Here is a 27668-nt window from a genome sequence, read left to right as displayed (position 1 = left end):
CGGTCGGTTGTGGTTCTTCTTCCATATCTTCTTCTTCATGTTCAATGCTCTCTTCTAGATGTTCAATGACCTCTTCTTCTACTAGTTCAATCATAAGAAGTCTACCTTTTTTACAGCGATGCTCGCGGCTCCACGGCTCGTCACAATGCCAACATAACCCCTTCGCAGATCGCTCCCGAAGTTCTTCTCTTGTTAACCTTTTCGGTGCAGGGACTCGGTTGATAGTAGGGGGCTGAGGGCTTTAGTATTGTAGGTCGTGGAGTGATCCTAGTCCTCCGGGCTTCATGGTTCAATCGCTCCTCTTGAAGTCGTGCGAAAGAGATGGCTGCCATAAGCGTGTATGGTTGTCGCGCCTTAACTTCTCCCCGGATCTCCGACTTTAAGCCCTCAATAAAAGTCCCCAACAGTTGTTTTTCAGACCAATCACGAGTTTGATTAGATAATCTTTCAAACCTGGTTTGGTACTCCTGAATGGTGGAGGTTTGTCGGATCTTTGCTAGTTATCCGTCAATGTTCTCGTAATAAGTTGGTCCGAAGCGGATCAGTAGTCCTTCTTTGAATTGTCGCCATGAAAGGACTCCATAAGTGTGTTCAAACTAGTCAAACCATTGTATGGCATCCCCTTCAAGATGTATAGCTGCAATTTCCACCATGGATGCATCCACAGTTTTATGGTACCGAAAATATCGCCCCACGCGCGAGATCCATCCAATTGGGTCTCCTTCTTCCCATCTAGGGAAGTCCACTCTCATGCACGAATAGTTGGGGTCAGTCATAGAGCCTCCCCTCTCTTGGAAGTCATCTCTTTGGGCATGATGTGATTGGTTAGAGCTCTCTCCTTGATGTGATTTCTTCGGGCTTGGTGGTCGGCCCAAACTGAATTTGGTAAGGAGAGTCTGAATCTTATCCTCCATTCATGCCTCAAAGGCTTCAAATTTAGCATTGATTGCCTCCTCAGATGCCATAGTATATGACTCCAAATCTATGATGTTAAGATCTCTCTTTTGTTGACGGGTTAAAGGCATGTATAGGTTTGATAGAAATCAGTGAAAGTTTGTTGTAGAATTGTGTTGTCTTGTAAGAGCAGAATTATCGTCGAAGAAACAACGGTTTCTCGACGAAATCTCCACCAAAAATTTGAGAGATTTGAGGAGGGAATTGATAGTAATATCTTAGTTGATATGATAGAGAAAATATAGTATCAAGATCAAACAAACAATGCTATGCGGCTGAAATTCTGCAATGTATCTTTCGTTGTAGAGATGAAAACTTTGTGACGAAAAGTTTATGCAGCAATATAGGAACAAATTTTTTTTTTTTTTTTGGATTTTCAAATAGGGATAACTAAATTGCAGCAATAGTAAGGTAGGAAACCAAAACATGTTGCAATTCACGGGATGATCCACGGTGGTGGAGATGATGGCAGAATTTGGCGACGATCTTTTAAGCAATTGTGGGAATTGCTTTGGACAGTTGTGAGATGGTTGATGGATGGCAGTGGAAGGGCAGCGAGATGCCAAGAATGCTGCTCTGATACCAGGTGATAGAACCCTTGCAGATTCTAAACTTGGGGTTGATCTCTTTAGGGGATCGGTCTCCTTGGAACTCTATAGGGGTTCCTCCCTCTAAGTTGCTGCTTAAAGGCTGCAGAAAAGATTCATCTATTGCTTATGAAAAGAGGAGGAATACATGACTATTTATAGGGCTTCTAAACCCTAACTCCTAATAGGACTCCTACTTAAGACTCTTACTTCTAACCAACTCCTAATAGGACTCCTACTCAAGACTCCTATTCCCTTACAACTCCTAATTCTTCTCTAAGAAAAAACCTCCTACATGAATGTCCCTCTCAATTAGGACTCTCCTAGCTAGAGTCCTAACAGAATGTCCCTCTCAATTAGGACTCTTCTAGCTAGAGTCCTAATAGAGTCCTAACAGAATGTCCCTCTCAATTAGGACTCTCCTAGCTAGAGTCCTAACACTGACCTTTGTGGACGGACACACAAGGGTACCGCACAACTTAGGTAAAACCAGTTAAGTCCATAACAATGAGCCACAAAGAATAGCAACTCTACTGCCATCAGCAGCTTGATGAGGATGTTGAGTGATGGCCTAGAGGTGTCCTTAAAAGGATCTTCGATGGTGTCGCCGATGAAAGCAGCCTTGTAGGCAGTTGATCCTTTAGGCCCAAGAGTCCTAGCATGCTCGAACGCACCAGCCAGAACAATACAACTTGACATTAGATACGGATGCTCAGGTCAGCAACAAGTTTAAACCCCACAACTTAAGCAACTTTTATCATAACTGAAAAATGGCTAAGTATATCCAATGTCATGCATCCATATATCCTCCTACATACCACTATGAGCAAGGGATGCTAAGTATGATAGTGGACATCGATGCACAAATATTAGACCTTAATGGCAGTAAACTTACCTCAATATACTTCTTTGCTAATCCATGCACCACCGGTGTTTGATGCAGAGAGCAATCTGTTTGGCAAAAGGGAACGAACAACCATCAATATGAGATGCACAATATTCTCTAGTACAGATAAGCTTGGCTACTTTTCACATACCTGAACTCCAGAAACCAGGGCACCTGCGAGAACGCCAGCTAGGGTTTCCACACCAAAGAAGGTTCGAACAATTAGAGGCGTGAGCAACACCAGGGCACCGGGAGGAATCATATCTTTGATTGAAGCATCTGTGGAAATCTTAACACAGGTGGCATAATCGGGCATTGCATTGCCCTCCATGAACCCAGGAATGCTGTTGAACTGTCTACAGACTTCCTCAACCATCTCCAAAGTTGCACTACCAACACTCTTCATGGTCATGGCTGAGAACCTGTAAGGCAGCATTGCACCAACAATCAACCCAATGAAGACTTTTGGTGTGCGAACATCCACAGTTTGATTGCTGCTCTACTCACAAAAGCACCAAAGAGCGCAAGGGACACCAGGGCAGCAGAACCAATGTCAAATCCCTAAAAAAGGCAAGTATTGTAAATGTAAATTCCATACTCATAAACTAGATGTTAGAAGAGTAATAAACATGTAAGAGCCATGATAAGTGTTCAAACTTTAAACCAAAGCAAAAAATGGAGAGATCAATAAAGGCATAAGAAAGTGGAAGGATCTAAAATTCCAGATGTTAGGTAAAACTCCACTAAACGCCTAAGAAATGATGGGATTTGGTTCTCAAAGAAGCCTCTTAATGCAACAATCCACAAAACTTCATCTTGAGATTGAAACCACCATGTTCAGTGTCCAACATTATCTAATGTAGAAGTCCACTGCTGAATGCATGGAAATTTCCTCATATAACACCATAAAATAAGTTTTTCATGCCACTGTTTAATAGATTAGTACATAGTGGACCTGCAGAAGATTTTGCATAAAGCTAATGGTACCTTTCCAATAGCTGCAGTAGTATTGCCGGCAGCATCCAGTGCATCAGTTATCTCACGAATTCTATGGCTCATGCTGGCCATCTCAGCAATGCCTCCAGCATTATCACTGATGGGACCATAGGCATCAATAGCCTGCCCAGTTACTATAGTGCTCAACATGCCAAGGGCAGCAACTGCAATGCCATACATGGCAGCAAAACTAAAACTAACAAAAATGCTGACAGCAGTAGCAAAAATTGGTATGATGACAGATTTATATCCCAAAGCAAGCCCAAAAATGACACTAGTGGCAGCACCAGTTCGACATGAGTCAGCAGCATCTTGCACGGGGCTGCAAAAGGGGTAGTGTAAGAAGAGACGTGATACAATTCATGGAAGGAACAATTAAAGTTCTCTAATCTGTAAGCATTGCTTGTATAATACTCTGTGACAAACCCAATAACCAGACCAGCCCATAATCCTATTGCAACACAGAAGAACAGCTCAGTAGCAATAAAATCAGGGGAGGTCAGTTTTTTCTTAAGATCCTACTCTTTTAATCAAGTGATAGTTTACTTTACCAGTTCTTCACTTGCTTATGCTCACCAAAATTAAAGATGGTAAAGGAAGATGGGAGAGCTATCCAGCTAATAATTCCAATGCCAACAGTCATAAGAGTAGTGGAGACTATGAGCTGTCTCTTAAGTGGAGGCTCAGTCAGTAGCAAAAAAGTGTAGTTATCAAGCAAATGATGATACCAATGGAGCTAACAAGTAGGGGGTAGCACATTGCAGTGAAATTATGGTTAATCCCGAAGGAAGAAATAGAGCCTACAACCAGGGTGGCACATAAGGACTCAGCACGAGCCAAACAGATCAGATCCCATCCCAGCAATATCTCCAACATTGTCAAATATCACCTGTAAAATGTATCTAGAATATTAATTGCGACAAGAAAATGTTTCATGCCATATAAGTACTAGCAAGAACCTGAATATGATGATATTCTAGACATCTTCTTATGATTCTGATATGACATTCTAGATATCAGTTATATAATTTTGAGGGTCACGTAGAAACAAAGAAAGGCACAAAGTTAACATAGATCTAAAAGAAATAAATACTTTGCATGCTTCAGTAAATGACTGAACACTAGCAATGTAACATCGACAGAAATCTTTCCACCTAAGACAACACAACTTACAGCTGGGTTCCGAGGGTCATCTTCAGGAATGTTCCTCTCAACCTTACCAACCGGATCAGCACCAACATCAGCTGCTTTAGTGTAGATACCTCCACCTACTCTTCCAAAGAGTGCCATGGAGGAACCACCAAGACCATAAACAGTAATCGCTTCAAAAAGGCCTTCCCAGTCATCACCGTAATACAATTTGAACAGGTTTATCGCAATGTAAAGCACCAAAAGGCCATTTGAAGCCAGCAAAAAACCCATAACTGCACCAGATCTGAATGCAGTAATAAATGCCTTTCCAACACCCTTCCTTGCTTCTAGAGTTGTTCTTGCATTGGCATATGTTGCAATTTTCATCCCAAGAAAACCAGACACCACAGAGGTGACAGCACCGAGCAAGAACGATACAGTACTAAAGACAGCATTTGCAAGTGCTGGTTTACAGTACTTGTCCTTGCTATAGATAGGTGCATGGCTGGCTTTGTGTGCTAAAGCATTCAACAGAGCCAAGAAAGAGGAAGATTAGGGCTGCAAAAACAGCCATGAAGACTCCAACATACTGGTATTCGGTGAAGAGGAAAGAAGTTGCTCCTGTTGAATTAAACAAAGTTACCGAATATCTTTGCTTACTCTTAGCTTTTAAATTGAAAGATTAAGCTTTTAAATTGAACAATATGGGCAAAAAAGGAATGATAAAATTAATAGAAAAATGAGGAATGTTAATCTTAGGTGGATTCGATATTTAAACACAATGGCCAAAGTCTTATGTTGAGGTCGTCATATTGATAAAGTCAAAGTTTACACACAACTCCGCATCATTGACCAATTTAATCTTTCTCTTATTTAAATAAATTTGATTAGTTTAGAGATATTTTGCATAAGTAATAAGTTGTCACATGACAACATCTACTCAATGAAAAGAAAAATGAAGCAAATGCAGAAAAAAATAAAACAAATCATGTTCATTCTTGATTGAAGATTTTCAATTGTGACTGAAGATTCATCTCTAAAAAAATGAATGTTTATCATCGAGAGGTAAAGATTATTTTTCATATTAAGTTGTTAGGATTCCTAAATTTTAGAAGTTCTTAATTTTAGGGATTTGATATTAATCATTATTTTTCTATTTAGTTTTCCTTAGTAATGATAGTAGTTTTTGAGTTTTTCCTCGACGTTCCCTCAATCTCCTCTTCAACATCGCCACAGGCCTCGATACCCGTGCCGGCAACGACGACTTCACCTTCAACACCAAGTAAGCAGTGCTTATGCCTTTGACTTGAAATCAAAAACAAAACTTAGGAATTGTAGATCTACAATCACACGTAATGATAATAATTCTATGAAATCTCGATTTGAAGCCTTGTAAGCAAAAATTGAGAGCAGAGTATAAGAAACTCTCAATGATTTAAAATAGAGTTTGCTTGAGAGTTTTAGCAAAAATCAACAACATGGAAGTTCAGCTTCTACCATTAAACAACTAAACTGATTTGACGTCATAGGGAGAGATTACCAAGATCATGATACTGGCTACCCTCGCATAAAAGTAGAATTTCCTAGATGGGAAGATGAAGATCCGATCGATTGAATTTCTAGAGCAGAGAAATTTTGCTGCTTTCATAGAACTCCTACCATTAAACAACTAAACTGATTTGACGTCATAGGGAGAGATTACCAAGATCATGATACTGGCTACCCTCGCATAAAAGTAGAATTTCCTAGATGGGAAGATGAAGATCCGATCGATTGAATTTCTAGAGCAGAGAAATTTTGCTGCTTTCATAGAACTCCAAATGATTCTAAAGTGGAAATAGCTTCAATCCAACTAGATGGGGATGCTATTCAATAGTATGATTGATATAAAACTTGTTGTGGAGTTCTCTCGTAAGAGCAATTTAAGAAAGGGCTTCTTGTTTATTTTGGACAATTCGAATATAAAAATGTTAACAAGCAACTTGCCAAGATTCACTAGACTTCTACTATGTTATAGTATTAAAGTCGATTTGAACGACTATCAAATCGGGCTAAAGATTGATCTGAAAGGTAATTGGTGGGAACATTCATTAAAGGTCTTAATTCAGACATTCGTTGTGAAGTTAAGACTCGCCAATCTCGCACTATGACAGTTGTGATTTCTTTTGCATGATTGCATGAAGAAAAACTTAATATGAAATATCATTGAACCAGGAGCGTTAATAAATAGGTGACTAGTAAGTCAATTACTTCAACCATTTTTAATCGGAATTATAATACAAGAAGACTAATTCAAGAGGAACTCAAAAAACGATCAATAAAGGGTTTGTGCTGGCATTGTGATGAAAAGTGGAGTAGGGAGCATCGATCCAAGTAAGGAAAACTTTTGATGATTAAATCAATTGAGGAGGAACTAGAGATTGAGGCTGTAGACTCTGATCATGACGGTACTGATAATGATGAGATCATTAAACCTGTCATACATACTGTTCATGTATTGGCTGGCTATTCTAATCCTCAAACTATGAAAGTTGAAGGGCTTTTGAAATGTCAATTTGTTACTGTTTTGATTGATATTGGTAGTACCAACAATTTTATGGATAATATGGTTGTTGTGCGATTTTATGGTTGTTGTGCGATTGACCTATCGTATTGAACGTTGTGATACGTTCGAGGTAAAGGTTGCTGATGTACGAATTTTAACTTATGATAGTAAGTGTTCTAAAGTGAAGCTTGTTATAAAGGGCCAAGAATTGCTCATGGATTTTTTCTTACTACCATTGGAGGACTATGAGGTTGTGCTTGGAATTGAGTGGCTATTAACTACTAGTCATAGGTGCCCAACAAGCTAATCACGTGAGTGATGACACGTGTGACTTGATACATAATTTTTTTACTAATTATATTTTGGCATATATCACTTTATAACTATTGCATATATGCACATATATATATTGTGATGTCCTTGAATTTGTGCAATGGGAATCGGATCGTGATGAGATCATGAAAATGAGATCAATTCACCTTTAAACACGTATCCTAAATAATCCCGGTCATAGGTTACTCGAGATGGTCATCATGATAACCGGACAGACTAGTGTGCCGTATACCTGTCCATATGATGGATGCAGTTGGTCTCATAGCTGCTCATGTAGGGACACTAGGGATACAGTACAGGTGCTCATTGGAGAATGAGTTCACTGATTGATCCGCTTACAGAATGCTGGATGGTTGATGATACCTTATTGTCAGACAGTGATTCCGTAGTCCTAGTGGTATATCTGGTCCTTAGACTTGAGATACCAAGGATGTCCTGTATGAGTGCTCCACTCTTTGATACCAGACTTATAGGTTTGGCTGTCCCAAATCTAATACAACTGGTCATTAGGAGTGGTAGTCGACCTTACGAGGGCTATTGAGTGTCGATAGAGGATTATCCACTCTCGACGTCATGAGAGGAATATCCCATGTGTTCTTGCTCAGACAAATCCTTGGCTAGGGTCATTCGGGTTGAGAGAGAAAGAGTTCTCCGAGAGAATCCGATTAGAGCGAGACTCGAGTAGAAACCATATGGGTCTGACAGCACCATGCTCGATATACGGCCTCTGGGATATTAGATGGATAAGGGACTATAGGTACATGGTAATTGAGGACAGACAGGTCCAATGGATTGGATTCCCTTGTATCGTCTGGGGACTACGGCATAGTGGCCTAGTACGTTCGTAGTCGATGAGTCGAGTGAATTATTATAGAGATAATAATTTACTGAGTTAGAAGGAGTTCTGATAGGTATGACTCACGGCCAGCTCAATATTGGGCCTAGAGGGTCACACGCATATGGTAGGCATTGCAATGAGTAGAGGTTCGGATATGAGATATCCGACGGAGCCCTTGTCTTATTAGATATCCAATAAGCTCCTGAATTATTGGATCCCATGGACGAGATCCAATAAGAGCCCATGAGAGATTATTGGATAGAGATCCAGTAATCTAAAAGACTTGGGTTATTAGATGCAGATCCAATACCCACTAGGGGAGGATCCATTAGGGTTTGACAGGGGACCTCTATAAATATGAGGGATTCAGAGCCTCATAGGCTAGAGCCTTTGCTTGCCTCTCCTATTCTCCTTCCCCTCTCCACCTCTCAGAGAAGGCCTGGAGTTTTGAGGAGCGTCGTCGCAGCCCTGCTGTGTGGATCACCGTTAGAGAGGAGAACGCTTGACCTCCTTCACCCTCTCCTAAGGATCTACAAGGAAACAGGGATATACGATCTTCTTAGGTAACACAATCTATTCTATACGCAGTTTTTCAGTTTCGCAGATTTTGCGCACCAATCTTCGCACGACGATGAACATCTCGTTAGGAATTGGGGAATTTGTTTTCTTATTCTTCCGCTGCGCATCTGATGTCGCCCCTAAGATTTCCCAACATTAACTCTGAGTGATGTCTCTTGAAATTTTTCTAAATTAATTATAAATTTTTTTATCAATGGAAAGTGAGTGATACTAAAGGGAAAGCGTGGTAGTAAGGTCACAACTATTATTAGCCATAGAATGGAGAGGGTTCTTTGAAGGCACACCATGGAGTTTTGGTACAATTATGAAGCAGTAAAGAGGAAGCTACAATACTTGAACAAGATGAAAATGTTCATTGATTACTCGGATAACTTATGGATGTATTTGCAGAACCACAATGACTTACACCTCTTCGATCATATAATCACTGAATTCCTCTACTGCTTGGGAGTGCACCAACTAATATTCGGCCCAATCGATATCCACACTTTTAAAAGACAGAGATAGAGAAAATCGTTAAGGAGATGCTTAAGTAGGGGTCATAAGGGCTAGTGTTAGTCCATATTCCTCTCCAATCTTATTAGTAAGGAAAAAAAATAGTTCTTGGCGGATGTGTAGATTATCGAGCACTTAATAATATTACAGTAAAAGATAAGTATCTAATTCTAATAGTGGATGAGTTACTTAACGAATTGGGAGATGCACAAGTTTTCACTAAACTGTATTCACGGTCATGCTATCACCAAATTCGTGTACATGAAGATGACATTCAAAAAACTGCCTTTAGAATACATTATGAATTTTTGGTAATGCCTTTTGGGTTAACCAATGTGCTATCTACTTTTTAGAGTTCAATGAATGATATCTTTCGAGTTCATCTTCATAAGTTTATTCTAATTTTCTTTTATGATATTATGATATATAGCCCATCCTTAGAAAGTCATTTATTACATTTGTGGGTTGTTTTTACCCTTCTTTGTGAATATTATCCTTTTGTCAAGAAATCAAAATGCAGCTTTGCGCAATTTGAGGTGGAATATCTTGGCCATGTTGTTTCGCGAGAGGGTGTTGCAGTTGATCCTTCCAAAATCCAAGCAATGAAAGATTGGCCAATTCCAAAATCAATTAAGGCTCTAAGGGGATTTTTAGGACTCACTAGTTATCATCGGAAGTTTGTGAAGAATTATGGCAAAATCAATGCTCCTTTAACATAACTTTAGAAGAAAGATGCATTTAAGTGGATAGAAGAAGCTATTCAAACTTTTATTTATCTAAAGTATGCAATGACGACTACGCTAGTTCTTACTTTACCAGATTTAAACAAGTTATTTGTGATTGAATCTGATGCTTCAAGAGTGGGCATTGGAGTTGTACTAATGCACGAAGGTCGTCCAATTGTTTATACTAGTAAGGCACTTTCCCCATCTCATTTGAGTTTATATGTTTAACAAGGAGATGTTAGCCATTGTTCATATAGTCACTAAGTGGAGGCCTTACTTAATTGGTCAACGGTTTCAAATACGCATCGATCACAAAAGCCTAAAATATTTTCTTGAGTAAAAGGTTTCTTCTTTAGAGCAGCAAAAATGAGTCACTAAGCCATTGGATATTGACAATGAGATTATTTAAAGAAGGGAGTTGAAAATTTAGTTGCAAATGCACTTTCTCGCCTTCCAAAGCAAGCTGAACTAGTGGCTATTTCTATTTCTACTTATATAACGCTAGAACTTATTAGGAGTGAATGGTTGGATGATCCTAAAATTCAAGATATTATTACAAAGCTAGAAAAAGATCTAACTTCTATTCCTAATTACAGTTGGAATCTCATAGATTTGCACTATAAGGGCATAATTGTCTTTGCACCAAATTCTTCTTGCTAGAATATAATTTTGAAGGAGTTTCACTCATCACCAACTGCGAGTCATTCTAGATTGCTTCATACATACAAATGCATCTATTAACTTTTTTATTAGAAGGGTATGAAGAAAACCATCAAGAAGTTTATTGCAAAATGTGATGTTTGCTAGCGCCATAAAGGTGAGATACCCCTAACTTGCTTTAGTCTCTTCCTATTCCTGATGATGCTTGGACTGACAAACTATGCTCATATTTGTGCTATACGACATCCTTACACTGCTGTAAGTGTTGCTTGTCCTTTTGTTGAGAATATAGTGAAGTTGTATAGAATTTCACGTTCCATTGCTAGTGATCGAGATAAAGTTTTTTCTAGCACCTTCTGGAAGGATATGAATGCTTCTTATCACTTGCAAATAGATGGCATACTAAAGTGTATTGTCACAGACTTAGCTGGAATTGTCTAAGTCGTGAGGCACCCTTGCGGCCAAGACGCGAACTTAGCTTAAGTTGCCTCAGTCGCGACGCACCCTTGCGTTAACTTCTCGGACTTAGTTGGGATTGCCTAAGTCTTGAGGCATCCTTGCGACATATATGTTCGCAAAGGGTCAGCCTAGTTGCAACCTCGTATAGGTCCCGAAGGACCTGTAAAACAGAAAGTTGATTAGATTGAAAACGAGCGACGGACAAATCCCGACGTCTCGTAAAGTGGGAAGCTTTACAAGCAATTCAGCAAGCACCTTGTGTGCATAGGAGAAAGAGAGAGGAGGAAAATAAGGACTTTAGAAGGTAGAACGAATAGTTGCAAGTCCACAAACAACTGCTCACTGGGTGCCAGGCGCGAAGGCAAGTTCTCGTAAGAAAACGTGCGAACTTGTGAAGATTGTTTAATGCCCGACAATATATCGAAGCCCCATCCAACCCTATGCCACCCGAGGGGGTTCTAGGGTGTTGAGATGGCTGACATTTCGTGCGCTGCAGAAAACAGCCCGTGACACACGAAAATGGAGCCATTTTTGGGCTTTTTGGCCCGGCGCGGTGAGCGGTCGCACTGTGCATTGCAACCCGTTCGAACATGTATTTTTACAAGAAAAAACACACAAAACCAAGACAAAACAGGCTGTCATGTCTCTGTTCAAGCATGCAAAAGCGATGAACAGTTCGTTGAATAAAGTTGTTGCGAGTGTGCGACGACCGTTCGTGACATTCTCCCCCACTTAAACTATTGACGCCCTCGTCGATGCTTGTTGGTAGTTGTTGATGATTGCTTCTTCACGTCATAGGGCATCTTCGCGCTCCCAACTGGCTTCAGTTCAAGGAAGCTTTTGGCACTTCACCAAGTACTCGGTCTGCTCAGCTCCATTGGGTAGCTTTATCTTGCGATTGGCCAGAATGGTTTCAACTTGCTTTTCGTAGGAGGCTCTGGTGGGGGGTAGCCGAGTTGGAACACTTTGGGAAGCATCTTATAGATCTGAGTGGTAGGCTTTCAAGTTGCTGGCATGAAAAACATTATGGATTTTGAGCCACGTCGACAATTGCAACTTGTAGGAGACGTTGCCCACCCTACTGATAATTGGGAAGGGCCCTTCATGCTTGCACACCAATCCTTTGTGTACTTTATTCCTAAAGAATTGGAGTGATGTTGGTTGGAGCTTCACCAACACCAAATCATCGATTTTGAACTCTTGCGATCGCCTTTCCAAGTCGGCCCATTTCTTCATATTTTTAGTCGCTTTCTCCAAGTAAGCCCACGTAATATCTACATTTTGGCATCATTCTTTGGCAAAGTGATATGCTGACAGACTACTCCCAATGTATCCGATAGCCAGGGTGTGAGGAGTCGACGGTTGTTGCCCTGTAATGATCTTGAAGGGGCTCTTGTTGGATGCAGAGCTCGGTTGCAAGTTGTAGGAGAATTGGGCTATGTCCAACAGTTTCACACAATCTCGCTGGTTGGCAATATGTCTATGGGTGGAGGCTTGTGGAGAAGTATATAACTTTTTTTTTTTGGTAAGTAAAAGTAAATTGATTATGTGTAAAGTTTCTACAAATAGCTTTATCTATACAAGTCATAGACAAAGCCAAGTAACTCATAGAGTGCGAATGCGATAGTTATGACTACACATGCTGTAGACTATAACTACCTGTGGGTACATTATTTGGCATCATTCCCAAGATCTTTAGCTAATAGCAAAATTAAATTTGATAAAGATATCTTTTTCTCTTCGGGTGAAGTGCTCGATTTTGAGATCATGCTCCAAACAGGATCTTGAGTCTCTAATAATCTCTTTCAAGAGCTGAGCATTGTTTGTGTGTTGACATTCAAAGATTCTATTACATCTCTCCTTCCACATCCACCAAATAGCGCATCTGAAAGTAACCTTTGCCAGTTGTGTAAGAGGCCCTTTTCTTGAGAAACATTGCATAAGGTCGCCTAGTTCTTGGTGCAAGTTTGGTTGCGGCAGTCTATTGAGTTCAAATCGCTGGAGAATCTCCTTCCATATCCATTTTGTATAATCACAAGCAAAATAGAGGTGGTCAACAGTTTCTTCTTGTTGCAAACAAAGGGAGCATCGGTTAACATGATAGATACCTCTTCTTTTCATATTGTCTATTGTAGGTAGTTTATTGAGAAGGGCCTACCATGTACATAAGGAGTGTCTTTGTGATCCCGGTCGATCCGGGAGAAATAGGATTAGGGAGACACCAGGTACCGTTAGCAATGAACTCGGAAACCTTCCAATCTTTGGGAGCCCCAAGATCTTTTCGTATTCTGTCGCCATATAATTGAAATATACTCTTCCCATTCACCCAAGGATCGTACCACATATTAGTACTAGTTCTAGAAGAGATTGCATAAGAAATATGTTTGATTAGCCAATTCCTTGCATTTAAAATTTCTTTCCAAGCTGTAGAGTGGTATGTTCTTGTTGAAATTTCCCAGATTGATTCCTTTGAAAGATACCTAGTAGAAACCCATTGTGACCATTAGGAACATTTGTTTTGCAAAAGATCCCACAATTGTTATACCAGGCATGCTTGATTCCAATCTCTATTATTTCTCAAGTTTAGCCCCCCTTCATCTTTCGGTTTGCAAATGCTATCCCAATTTACCATATGCATTGTCTTATCATTTGTGTCATTCTAGAAGAAGTTCATTAATACCCGTTCAATATCTTGGAGAAGTCCAGCAGGCAGAAGAAATACATTACACCAATATATAGAGTAGGAGTGCAATACAGAACGGATGAGTTCGAGTCGTCCTGCTTTTGATAGAAGCCTATTTTTCCAAGAAGAAATTTTATTCTTTATTTTTTGCAGGATAGGTTGACAGTGGGTTTTGTGGATGCCTGTGGATATGAGCGGGAGACCCAAATAAGGAACTGGCAGGCTTCCCTCACTAACTCCCAAAGTTTGTGCAATAAAGACCGTATCCTCTACGTAAGGGCTCATATATATTTTACTTTTCGCATGATTTAACTGAAGTCCAGAAACCATACCAAAGTCATTCATAATAGTAGCCAGGTTCTTTACTGAAGTTGGATCATTTTGGAGAAAGATAAGTAAATCATCTGCAAATGTTATATGTGATATATGAATAGAGCCAGCATTGGGTACCTTAATGCTGCCATTTAATACTGCATGTTCCAACATACAGCTAAGTCCTGTTAGGATCGAGAGCACTAAGAGGGGGGGGTGAATTAGTGCAGCGGATATCTTTTAGCGATTAAAAACAAAAGCTGCGTTCGTTCGATAAAAATCAGTTTTGAAGCAAAAGCCGACTCAAAGATAACTTATGACTAAGTGCAGTTTACGTCTAAACGTAGTTTACGTCTAAACACAATTTACGTTTAAATGCAATTTGCGTCTAAACGCAGTTTTACGTCTAAACGCAGATTTACGTCTAAACGCAGATTTACGTCCAAACTCAGTTTACGTCTAAAACGCAGTTTTACGTTTAAACGTAGTTTACGTCTAAACGCAGTTTTACGTCTAAAATGCAGATTTACGTCTAAACGCAGATTTACGTCTAAACGCAGTTTGCGTCTAAGCGCAGTTTGCGTCTAAACACAGTTTGTGTCTAAGCGCAGTTTACGTCTAAACGCAGCTTACGTCTAAACGCAGTTTACGTCTAAACACAGTTTGCGTCTAAGCGCAGTTTACGTCTAAACGCAGTTTGCGTCTAAACGCAGTTTGCATCTAAACGCAGATGACAGTTTGCAGTTCTAAATGAAATCAAGACGTAAACGTAAACTGCACAGAACCTTGTTCGTAAAAGCGCAGAAGACAGTTTGCAGTTGTAAATGAAATCAAGACGTGAACGTAAACTGCACAGAACCTTGTCCGTAAAAAAGGCGCAGAAGATAGTTTGCAGTTGTAAGTGAAATCAAGACGTAAACGTAAACTGCACATAACTCATTCGTAAAAGCGCAGAGAGACAGTTTGCAGTTTGTAGATGGAATCAAGACGTAAACGTAAACTGCACAGAATTCGTTCGTAAAAGCGCAGAGAGCAGTTTGCAGTTTGTAAATGGAATTAAGACGTGAACGTAAACTGCACAGAACTCGTTCGTAAAAGCACAGAGAGCAGTAGCTATGTAGGAGGTTTGCAGTAATGATAAAGTGCTCAAAATAAACGCAAACCAGAGATTTAGAGTGGTTCGGTCAGTCTTGACCTACTCCACTTTTGGCTTCCTCCACCGATGAGGTTACCGACGTAAACTAGAGGCCTTCCTTCAATAGGCGAAGGCCAACTACCCTCTTACAGATTCACTCCTTTTGACGGGCTTAGGAGACAACCCTTACAGATGTTTTCTCTCCTCTCTTTACAACTCAAACTTGAAGAACAGAAGGAGGAGGAAAACTAGCAGTTTTGAGCTCTAAGAACCACTAAAAAGATCAAGATTTCGGGTAAGTTCTTACTCTTTTCAGTGCTGAATGGGTGGGGTATTTATAGGCCCCAACCCAATTCAAATTTGGAGCTCAAAACGATCAAATCCCGGAATTCCGGGATCAGGCGGTTGCACCTCTTGACTGGAGAGGTTGCACCGCCTGGCAGAGCTCGAAGACCGAGCTCAGGCGGTGCCACCTCTCTGCTAGGGAGGTTGCACCGCCCAGTCTTGCTTGAAGACTGAGCCCCAAGCGGTGCCACCTCCTGACTGGGGCAGTTGCACCTCCCAGTCTCGCTGGGAGACATAGCCTGGGCGGTGCTACCTCCTGGCTGGGGCGGTGCCACCTCTTTCACTATTTCAGCTCACTTGGTTTGGCTCCAAACTTGGCCCAAACCAGTCCGAACTTGGGCCAAATTGGCCCCTACTTGGGTTATAGGATTAACACCTAATCCTAACCCTAATTAATGTGCTAACTATGATTTTAAAGACATTTTCTAAGCTATTACAAAGTCCGCAAGTCAAGACTTCTTCTGGCGAGCTTCCGGCAAACTTCCGGCGGTCTTCCGATGAACTCTCGGAAACCATTCTGCGGACTCCCGGCAAGCTCCTAGACTTCATTCTCGGCTAGTTCCGGTAGCATTCCCGACGAACCTTTGGACTTCCGTCGAACTCTCGAACTGGCAACAAATCCTTCGCGCTTGACTCCGACATTTTGTTTCGCTTTATGTCTTCATCGTTATCATAGTTAATCCTGCACAATTAAAACAAAACTTCGATCGAGACAATTAATCCTAAGCAATTAACCAAGTTGTCCGGCATGTCATTGGTCCCTCGACGCTTCGTCTGATTCTTCGGCGCATCGTCCTCTCCTACGGCCTACTGCCCAATCGGCCAGTTGACTCCGCAACTCCGATATCCTTGACACAATAACCGCTCTTCTTGGCCCGATGCCCGAGTCTACTGCCCGAAGCCTTCTGTCGATACGTCGACCGATCCACCGGCCCGACGTCCAATCTTCTGACATGTTCCTCCGGCACAACATGATGTTCCTGCTTTAATTGTCTCATCCTGATCGAAGCACCCTGCGTCACTCAAAACACAGATTAAATCATAAACATATATCAAGGAGTTTCATCATCAAAATACGAGATTCAACAATCTCCCCCTTTTTGATGATGACAACTACTTGATGACGGAGTTAAACTTAACTCCCGGAGTTTAAACAAACTCCCCCTATCAATATGCCTTATTGATAGAAACTCTTAGATTCAAAAATCTAAGCAACATGTCATCATAAACTGAGTTAACCTTAACTCCCAGAGTTTAAACAAACTCCCCCTATCAATATGCCATATTGATAGAACCTTGAATTCAAACTGAATTTAAGTCATTGCAATATTCATCATGAATACTTTCAACACGTCAACATGAACATATGCATAAACTTATGCATCACATGTCATGTCATCAACATACTTCTCCCCCTTTGTCATCAACAAAAAGGAGAAGTATCACAATCAAGTGTTTGTGATATTGGTTCAACTCATTGCATGAAAAACATAATATCAAGTTTTATCATCATGCAGTTTTGAAGCCAAAAAAATTTAGCAAATGTTATATCATGCTTCGAACATTCAAGCTTATCAAGATTTAGATATGCAAGTTTTACAGTATACAAGATAGCACTTTTAGAAATATGCAAGCTAACAATTTAGAGATGTTCAAGAAAGCAACTCTTGCTTCTTGAGATATGCAAATTTGTCAAGTTTTGCTAGATGTGCAAGTTAGCATTTTTGCCTCTTGAGATAGGCAAGATAACACATATGCTTCTTTTGAGATAGCAACTTTTCGCTTCTCTTTAGACTATAAGCTAGCAATTTTTACAATATACAAGTTTCGCAATATACAAGCTAGCAAAAACTTCGAAAGCAAATGCAAGATAACTTTCTTGTGTAGGCTCATGATTATTGCTTCCTATTGTAATGTGCAGGTTGCAAGTCTTGCTTCTTGAGATATTCAAGATAGTGATTTTCAAGAAGACAATTTTTGCTTCTTGAAATAAGCAAGTTAGCAATCAAGTTTTTGCATCTTCTTGACTTGTGCAAGCTAGCTATCTCCCCCTTTGTCATTGTCAAAAAGAAAGGAAGAATACAGTTTTGTAGTTCGTTTTCCTTTTACAATGATTTCAAAATCATGACAAAGGATGAATAATCAAGTTATGAATGTCAAGACAATTTTTCATCATGAATATTTTATCATTGCATGCATCGTTATCATAGGTTGAAGTATTACATGCATAATTTCATATCACCATTCATAATTACATTAATGTTTCAATATAGCAATTTCTTCTCAAAGTGTGTAACTTAGCACTCATAGCATTTTAAATCATGATTTACATCATATGCAACACATCACATCATAATTAGAAAGCACAAGTATTGCATGCATAATTGCACATCATAAATGTTTCATATCATGATGGTATCAATTTTGTCAAATTATATCCTACCATGCATGATCAAAACTTCTCCCCATTTTATCATTGAAAACAAGAAGAAAGTAGGGGGTAGAGCATAAAAGTGTTAAATATTTCAATCATTTCAAGGCATCATAGATCAAGTTATGATTCGTGATTCATCATAAAGCAAGTTAGTTTTCAATCATCACATAAGGCATTTAAGGAATTTTTGAAACATAGGAGAATGATTAATTTAAGCATACAATGTTTCAATCCAATTCAAGTCATGAATATCAATGCTTTCATATTGTGAGTATCAATTCATGAATAGCACAGGATATTATTTGTGACTTCAATTTTGCAAGATCAAGATTATGATTTAGATAAAACTTATTCAAATCAAATCATTAACTTGAAATTCATAATCAAGTCATTAAAATTAATTTCGAGATTCACAAAATATCATGAAATCATTAATCTCGATTAGATGGGAAAAGCATTTTCTTTTTAAGTGATTCTTTTAACACATCATAAAAAACTCATTCATAATTCAAGTGATTTACAAGATATCATAAATGAATTTATCACTTGTATTTCATCAAAATCGAGAACTCTAGAGATAGAAAATGATTGAAGCATTTAACATGATTGAAGCATGTTTCATATTTAAAGTGTATCTTATGTCGTAAATACGAATCAAGCATTTGACAAATCTGAAATCATCCTCAAAATTACATTCAATAAATTCATGTATGACAAGCATAGATTTATTGAAAGATCAATAAGATAGAGGATTACATTTCAAGTGTTCATCAATTGTAGCATTTCATCATATGGTAAGATATCAATGCGTAAAATTACGATACAAGTTCTTGATATCTTAACGCATGATGCAAACATGGCATAATGCAAATTTGGCAATCATAGCATCAATTCATATATCTCTTGATGATGCAAGCATGGGATAATCATAGCATAGTGTTTATAGCATCAATTCATATATTTCTTCCCTTTTTTAAGTGTTTCATCTTAAGTGATCGATTTCATGTTAGCATGCCTTTTCATTTATGTCAAATGAAAACATGCATCAACGTTTAGGATCGTAAAATGAATTTCATCATAAAACCATCAATCACAAAAATCATCATGTATATCTCATGCATGAAATTGTCAATCGAAATATTTAATTTCATCATTATGCATTTCTTCAAATCAAACATGATCTTTAATCAAAATCGAGAAATAACAATGGAAATCAACGTAATGCACATTATTACTTCTTAACCATGATTTCATATTTTCAATCAAGATCATTTTATTTGTTTATCATAAAATATGCAATATTATCATTTTCGAAATTACTTAGTATGATCATAATAATTTTTTTTTAACATGTAATTTTTAAGAAAATTAATTCTAAACTAAAAGAGAAAAATACATCATGAAAGCATCAAGTAATTTCAAAATAAATTAGGGGGATTTCGATTACCTCATCATTGTGGGCTGTTAAGGCGTAGTTTGCCGCCTTGCTTTTGTTGACTTTCTCTTCTTCGGAGGAGCTCGATTCATCCCAATTTTTGTTCTTCTTCTTGCGTTTAAAGCAAGTAGTTTGATTCTTTTTGCCTTTTAATTTTCGTTTCATTTGTAGTTTAAGTTCACCATCACTTGAGCTTATGCTCGAGTGGTCTTCAAATGTTCTATGTCCCAAATCCTTCCTATTCTTTGGAAGGTGGTTCTCAAGTTCTTCACGTGCATTGCACGTCATTTCATATGTGATCAATGAACCAATTAGTTCTTCAAGTGGAAATTGGTTCAAGTTTTTTGATTCTTGAATAGCAGTTACTTTTGAATCCCAAGTTTTAGAAAGTGAGCGCAAAACTTTGTTAACGAGTTCAAAATCCGAAAAGCTTTTACCAAGTGATTTTAAACCATTGACGACATCCGTAAAACGGGTGTACATGTCAACAACGGTTTCACTTGGTTTCATATGAAAAAGCTTGAAATCATGCAGTAAAATATTAACTTTCGAGTCTTTGACTCTACTAGTTCCCTCGTGCGTGATTTCAAGAGCACGCCAAATATTGAAAGCCGTTTCGCACAAAGAAACCCGATTGAACTCATTTTTGTCCAAAGCGCAAAATAAGGCATTTATAGCCTTTGCGTTTAAAGAAAAATACTTCTTCTCTAAATCCGACCATTCGTTCATCGGTTTAGAGGGAAGTTGAAAACCGTTTTCAACGATATTCCATAAATCCAGATTTAGAGAAATCAAGAAAACTCTCATTCGAGTTTTCCAATAAGTGTAGTCCAATCCGTTAAAGAACGGTGGATGAAAGACCGAAAAGCCCTCTTGAAGAGCCATTTCTCTCGGGTGTAAATCCGAAATGAGAAATACCCCGCTCTGATACCAAATGTTAGGATCGAGAGCACTAAGAGGGGGGGGTGAATTAGTGCAGCGGATATCTTTTAGCGATTAAAAACAAAAGCTGCGTTCGTTCGATAAAAATCAGTTTTGAAGCAAAAGCCGACTCAAAGATAACTTATGACTAAGTGCAGTTTACGTCTAAACGTAGTTTACGTCTAAACACAACTTACGTTTAAATGCAGTTTGCGTCTAAACACAGTTTTACGTCTAAACGCAGATTTACGTCTAAACGCAGATTTACGTCTAAAAGCAGATTTACGTCCAAACTCAGTTTACGTCTAAAACACAGTTTTACGTTTAAACGTAGTTTACGTCTAAACGCAGTTTTACGTCTAAAACGTAGATTTACGTCTAAACGCAGATTTACGTCTAAACGCAGATTTACGTCTAAACGCAGTTTGCGTCTAAGCGCAGTTTGCGTCTAAACACAGTTTACGTCTAAGAGCAGTTTACGTCTAAACGCAGCTTACGTCTAAACGCAGTTTGCGTCTAAACGCAGTTTGCGTCTAAGCGCAGTTTACGTCTAAACGCAGTTTGCGTCTAAACGCAGTTTGCATCTAAACGCAGATGACAGTTTGCAGTTCTAAATGAAATCAAGACTTAAACGTAAACTGCACAGAACCTTGTTCGTAAAAGCGCAGAAGACAGTTTGCAGTTGTAAATGAAATCAAGACGTGAACGTAAACTGCACAGAACCTTGTCCGTAAAAAAGGCGCAGAAGATAGTTTGCAGTTGTAAGTGAAATCAAGACGTAAATGTAAACTGCACAGAACTCATTCGTAAAAGCGCAGAGAGACAGTTTGCAGTTTGTAGATGGAATCAAGACGTAAACGTAAACTGCACAGAATTCGTTCGTAAAAGCGCAGAGAGCAGTTTGCAGTTTGTAAATGGAATTAAGACGTGAACGTAAACTGCATAGAACTCGTTCGTAAAAGCGCAGAGAGCAGTAGCTATGTAGGAGGTTTGCAGTAATGATAAAGTGCTCAAAATAAACGCAAACCAGAGATTTAGAGTGGTTCGGTCAGTCTTGACCTACTCCACTTTTGGCTTCCTCCACCGATGAGGTTACCGACGTCAACTAGAGGCCTTCCTTCAATAGGCGAAGGCCAACTACCCTCTTACAGATTCACTCCTTTTGACGGGCTTAGGAGACAACCCTTATTGATGTTTTCTCTCCTCTCTTTACAACTCAAACTTGAAGAACAGAAGGAGGAGGAAAACTAGCAGTTTTGAGCTCTAAGAACCACTGAAAAGATCAAGATTTCGGGTAAGTTCTTACTCTTTTCAGTGCTGAATGGGTGGGGTATTTATAGGCCCCAACCCAATTCAAATTTGGAGCTCAAAACGATCAAATCCCGGAATTCCGGGATCAGGCGGTTGCACCTCTTGACTGGAGAGGTTGCACCGCCTGGCAGAGCTCGAAGACCGAGCTCAGGCGGTGCCACCTCTCTGCCAGAGAGGTTGCACCGCCCAGTCTTGCTCGAAGACTGAGCCCCAAGCGGTGCCACCTCCTGACTGGGGCGGTTGCACCTCCCAGTCTCGCTGGGAGACATAGCCTGGGCGGTGCTACCTCCTGGCTGGGGCGGTGCCACCTCTTTCACTATTTCAGCTCACTTGGTTTGGCTCCAAACTTGGCCCAAACCAGTCCGAACTTGGGCCAAATTGGCCCCTACTTGGGTTATAGGATTAACACCTAATCCTAACCCTAATTAATGTGCTAACTATGATTTTAAAGACATTTTCTAAGCTATTACAAAGTCCGCAAGTCAAGACTTCTTCTGGCGACTTCCAGCAAACTTCCGGCGGTCTTCCGATGAACTCTCGGAAACCATTCTGCGGACTCCCGGCAAGCTCCTAGACTTCATTCTCGGCTAGTTCCGGTAGCATTCCCGACGAACCTTTGGACTTCCGTCGAACTCTCGAACTGGCAACAAATCCTTCGCGCTTGACTCCGACACTTTGTTTCGCTTTATGTCTTCATCGTTATCATAGTTAATCCTGCACAATTAAAACAAAACTTCGATCGAGACAATTAATCCTAAGCAATTAACCAAGTTGTCCGGCATGTCATTGGTCCCTCGACGCTTCGTCTGATTCTTCGGCGCATCGTCCTCTCCTGCGGCCTACTGCCCAATCGGCCAGTTGACTCCGCAACTCCGATATCCTTGACATAATAACCGCTCTTCTTGGCCTGATGCCCGAGTCCACTGCCCGAAGCCTTTTGTCGATACGTCGACCGATCCACCGGCCCGACGTCCAATCTTCTGACATGTTCCTCCGGCACAACATGATGTTCCTGCTTGAATTGTCTCATCCTGATCGAAGCACCCTACGTCACTCAAAACGCAGATTAAATCATAAACATATATCAAGGAGTTTAATCATCAAAATACGAGATTCAACAAGTCCTTCCATCGCAATAGTAAAGAGATACGGAGAGAGTGGATCACCTTGTCGGATGCCATTCGTGCTCCCAAAAAAACCAATAGGTGAGCCATTAAAGAGTATCGAAAACTTTGGAGTTTCCAGGCAAGATTGAATCCAATTAACCCACTGCTGTGGGAAGTTCATATCGAGGAGCATCTTATAGATAAATTTCCTATTAATTGAATCAAAGGCTTTCCGTAAATCAGCTTTAAAACATATTTTTGTCCCTCTTGCTTTTGAATGCAAATCTTTGACCAAGTCATTAGCAAGCAAAATTTTATGATGTATACTTCTCCCTTTGATGAAAGCAGCTTGATTTGGGCTAATGATCTTGTGTATTACCTTTTGCATTCTATTTGCCAATACTTTGGAGATGATCTTGTAAATAAAATTGCATAATGATATGGGTCGATAGTTCTCTAGTGAATCAGCCCCTGCATTCTTCGGAATTAAAGAAATAAAAGTGCAATTCATCTCTCTAAGAATATGACCTGAAGAGAAAAAATGTTGGCAAGCCTTAATCACATCATTTCCAATAATAGACCAAGCAGTTTGGTAAAATTCAGTTGGAAATCCATCTGGACCTGGGCTTTTGTGCTTTGGTGACTTAAAGACAACACATACAATTTCGTCATCTGTAATTGGAGCATTGAGGATTGAAATAGCTTCCGAATCAAGTTTTCTAGTCGGCTCCACATGAATGTTATTAGTTTTCCCAGCTTGATTGAGTAAGGAATAAAAAAATTGCTCTATGTGTGCTTTAACCTCATCTAAATTCTCAATAAGATTATTATCTTTGTCTCTGCATTTGCTGATACGGTTAACAGCCCTTCGAGTAGCAATTGAAGCATAGAAAAATTTAGTATTTGAATCTCCTAGTGTATGCCAATGCTGTCGAGACTTCTGCTTTGCAAAACTTTCCTCCTGTTTTAAGGCTTGCATGAAGTTATTTCTGGCTTCTGTCTCTTTGTAGATAATATTCTCATCATTTGGCTGAAGTTGCAGCTCATGTTGCAATGACATTAGTTCCTTCCTGCAAAATTAAACTGTGGTGGTAATATTGCCAAAGGTATTTGTATTCCACTCCTTTAGTGCTGCTTTACAGGCTTTGAGCTTTTGACATAAGATGTAAGGGGGGGATCCATGCACATTAACATTCCAAGCAGATCTGATAACATCAAGAAGTTGAGGATGAGTACTCCACATGTTAAAGAATCTAAACGGTTTCTTGCCTCTTGGTGTCGCTTTGTCTGCGTGTATATACATTAAAGAATGGTTAGAAAACAAAGGAGCACCATACTCAAGAAGTGAATCTGGGTAAACTGTTAACCATTCATGATTAATCAAACACCTATCAAGTCGAGCCATTATTTTTCTGTTAGCAGCACCTTGATTACTCCAGGAGAGCCAATTGCCCACAGATTTCATATCAAACAAAGCTGCAGTGTCAATGTAATCATTAAAACTTTGAAGCTGGCTTTCTGAAAGTTGTCTACCCCCCTCTTTTTCATTTGTGTACCGAACAGTATTAAAGTCTCCAAGAACAATCCAAGGTACATTGAGACAGCCATTTACAATTTTAGTCAGGTCAGACCAAAAAGTATTTCTTTCTTGCATACTATTTGAAGCATATATACTAGTGAAATTGAATTGACAACCATTCTTTTTGTCCTCTACCTTAAAGATGAATGAATTGATCAGTAGCAGAAATAAACCAAGCATTAATAGAGTTAGGATGCCATAAGACCCATATTCTACCAAAAGTTTCATTTGAGTCATTGGTAAACAGTTCTGCGTCCGGCCATATTAAATTCTTTTGAGCTTGAACGCGCGATTGTTTAATTTTCGTTTCTACTAGAATAACAATATCACATGCGGCAGACTTGATTATTCTGTTGAGCTCCCGACATTTCTCCGGCTTATTAAGTCCGCGAACATTCCAACATGTTATCTTCATCAGTAATAAAGAAATGAAAAGGTGGTAAGGTATTCATCCTACGACTTTGGATGGACTGTACCATCCTTTTTCTTATCCTTCGGTTTTGTATTTTCCTCCCGTACAATATCCTTACCTTTTATGGTTTTATTCCTATATTTATCCACTTCATCTATAGCTTGCAGATTTTTAAACTTTAAAATACCTTGAATCATGTGGTCTTGATTGGCAGGGTTTGTTGAAGCACGATAAGATTGTTGCAGCACAATATCCTGGATAGTACTTGTTGAGACAGAATATCCTTGTTGGCGATGTTTGTTGTGGCCTGAGTTTGTTGAGGAAGAATATCCTTGCTGGCGAGATTTGTTTAAATAGCTCAAATAGTATATAACTTAGACCCCAATAATTTAAATAGCTCGGTCCAGAATCGTCCCAGGAACCGAGCGTCTCGATCACTGATAATATTGTGCGGGACTCCCCAATACTTCACCACATTCTTCATCATCAACTTGGCTGCCTCCTTTGCTGAATATTGTAGGGGCGCAACAATGAAAGTTGCAAACTTTGAAAATCGATCGACCACTACGAGTATCGATCCCAGTCTCCATACTGTCAGCAAGCTTGATATGAAGTCCAAGGAAATGCTCTCCCATGGCCTTTCTAGTACAGGCAACGGCTCCAAAAGCCCCACCGACTTCCGCTGCTCCACCTTGTCTTGTTGGCAAGTGAGGCACATTCGAACATACTCCTCCACATCAGTCCCCATCTTCAGCCAAAAGAAGGCCCTTTCCACAAGAGCCAAGGTTCTATGAATGCCCGGATGTCCAGCCCAAAGGGAATCGTGACACTTTATCAAGAGTTCACGTCTCAAATTATCCACTCGAGGAACATAAACCCTATTCCCTTTTGTGTACACGAGTCCCTCCTAGACCCAAAATAGTCGTGCCTTGCCTTCTTTGATGAGCTGTATTAGGGTTACTGCCTGGGGTTCACTATAAAGTCCATCCTTGATCCTAGAAAAGAAGTTGGAGTGTAACTTACTTGCTTGGGCTCTACCCTCCAACTGTATGGCGTTTACTCACTCCACCTTCCGACTCAATGCATCGGCCACGACATTTGCTTTTCCGGGCTTGTACTCCATTGACATATCAAACTCAGCCAGGAAGTCCTACTGTCATGCTTGCCTTAGGGAGAGTTTCTTCTGAGTTCGGAAATAGCTCAAAGCGATGTTATCTGTCCTCAGCACAAATCGTGATCCAAGAAGGTTGTGTCACCAAACTCGTAGATAGTGGACCACCGCTAACATCTCCTTCTCGTGCACCGGATACTGCCGCTCGGTCTTGTTGAGCTTGCAGTTCTTGTAGGCCACCGGATGACCCTCCTGCATGAGTACTCCCCCAATAGCAAAGTTTGAAGCATCTGTATGGATTTCGAAGGGCTCCTCATAGTCCGACAATTTGAGCACCGATTCTTCCAACACAGCGGCATTCAGATCTAGGAATGCAGCTTCACATTTGTTAGACCACCTCCAAGGCTGCTCCTTCAGTAACTCCGTCAGTGGAGTTGCACGCTTCAAACACCCCGTTATGAAGTGTTAATAGTAGTTGACGAAACCAAGGAAGGATCTCAACTCTGGCACCTTCTTTGGAGTTCGTCATTTTGCAACAGCTTGCACCTTCGATTTGTCCATCCGAATGGAGCCATCACCGATTCGATGCCCCTAGAATAAGATCTCTGTTTGAGCAAAGTAGCACTTCTCCCTTTCATGAACAAAGTATTCTCCCTGAGAACCTTGAAAATTGTCCGAAGATGCTCGACATGCTCCTCAAGTGTTTGGCTGTAGACGACGATATCGTCCAAGTCGACAACTATGAACTTATCCAAATACTCTTTGAATAGTTGGTTCATAAGAGTAAGAGTGCAGAACGTGGCCAGAGCGTTGGTTAAACTGAAAGGCATCACCAAGAACTCAAACGCTCCATACCTGGTCACGCAGGTAGTTTTTGCTATTAGGATTGGAGCGACACTAAGAGGAGGGGGGGGGGTGAATTAGTGTAGCCGATTAAAACTCATAATTTTGAAATCGATTTCGTAAATGTGTAGAGATTTCGATTCGACAAAGGATGACTTAGCTAAAATAGCTCGAGTAAAGGTAGTCAAGGGTAGGGAGATGAAATCCGAACGGTTTGTAGCTAAATAGAGAAATGGTTCAGAACATTAAACACTCACACATTCAAGGAACACCATGATGTATAGTGGTTCGGTCAAATGACCTACATCCACTTTCGAAGCCTTCTTCGATGAGGCTCCCAACTTTCACTAGCAAATCACTTTGAAGGGGAGGACCAAATACCCCTCTTACAACCTTCTTACTGTTGAATCTCAGATTTTGATGATGAAGTCAATTGTCAATTATTATCTAATCTATATGTTGAGATAAGTGTGCAAGATTAACTACGATGAAAGTAAGATATGCAGCAGGAGTTGCGCTGGAGTCAAGACAATGATCACGTTGGGAGTTCGAGAGTTTGACGGAAGTTCAGACAGTCGTCGGAAGTTCTACGGGAACAAATCCGAGAAGTCCATGAGCTTGCCAAAGAAGCTCGTCGGAACTCGCAAGTGGATCGTCGCAAGTCCAGGAGTTTGCTGGAAGTCCGCAGGAGCATCACCGAGGGTTCATTGGATAATCGACGGATGTTCGCCGGAAGCTCGCCGGAAGAAACGATTGACGCACCGGAGTAAGTTACAGTAAATATCTTAGGAAATATTGTAGTTAGCACAATGATTAAGTTGGAAATGGGAGGTGATCCCATTAACTTAATCTT

General features: G+C 40.0%; 1 pseudogene; it reads right to left on the bottom strand.

The window, feature by feature from the left end:
- Positions 1 to 1967: 1967 nt before the first annotated feature.
- On the bottom strand, positions 1968 to 25609 carry LOC135641409 (pyrophosphate-energized vacuolar membrane proton pump-like; annotated as a pseudogene).
- Positions 25610 to 27668: the final 2059 nt, after the last annotated feature.

Source organism: Musa acuminata, chromosome BXJ3-6, assembly GCF_036884655.1.
Source record: "Musa acuminata AAA Group cultivar baxijiao chromosome BXJ3-6, Cavendish_Baxijiao_AAA, whole genome shotgun sequence".
Taxonomy (NCBI): domain Eukaryota; kingdom Viridiplantae; phylum Streptophyta; class Magnoliopsida; order Zingiberales; family Musaceae; genus Musa; species Musa acuminata.
The sequence above is the reverse complement of the archived record's forward strand: the minus strand, read 5'-3'. Positions and strand labels throughout refer to the sequence as shown.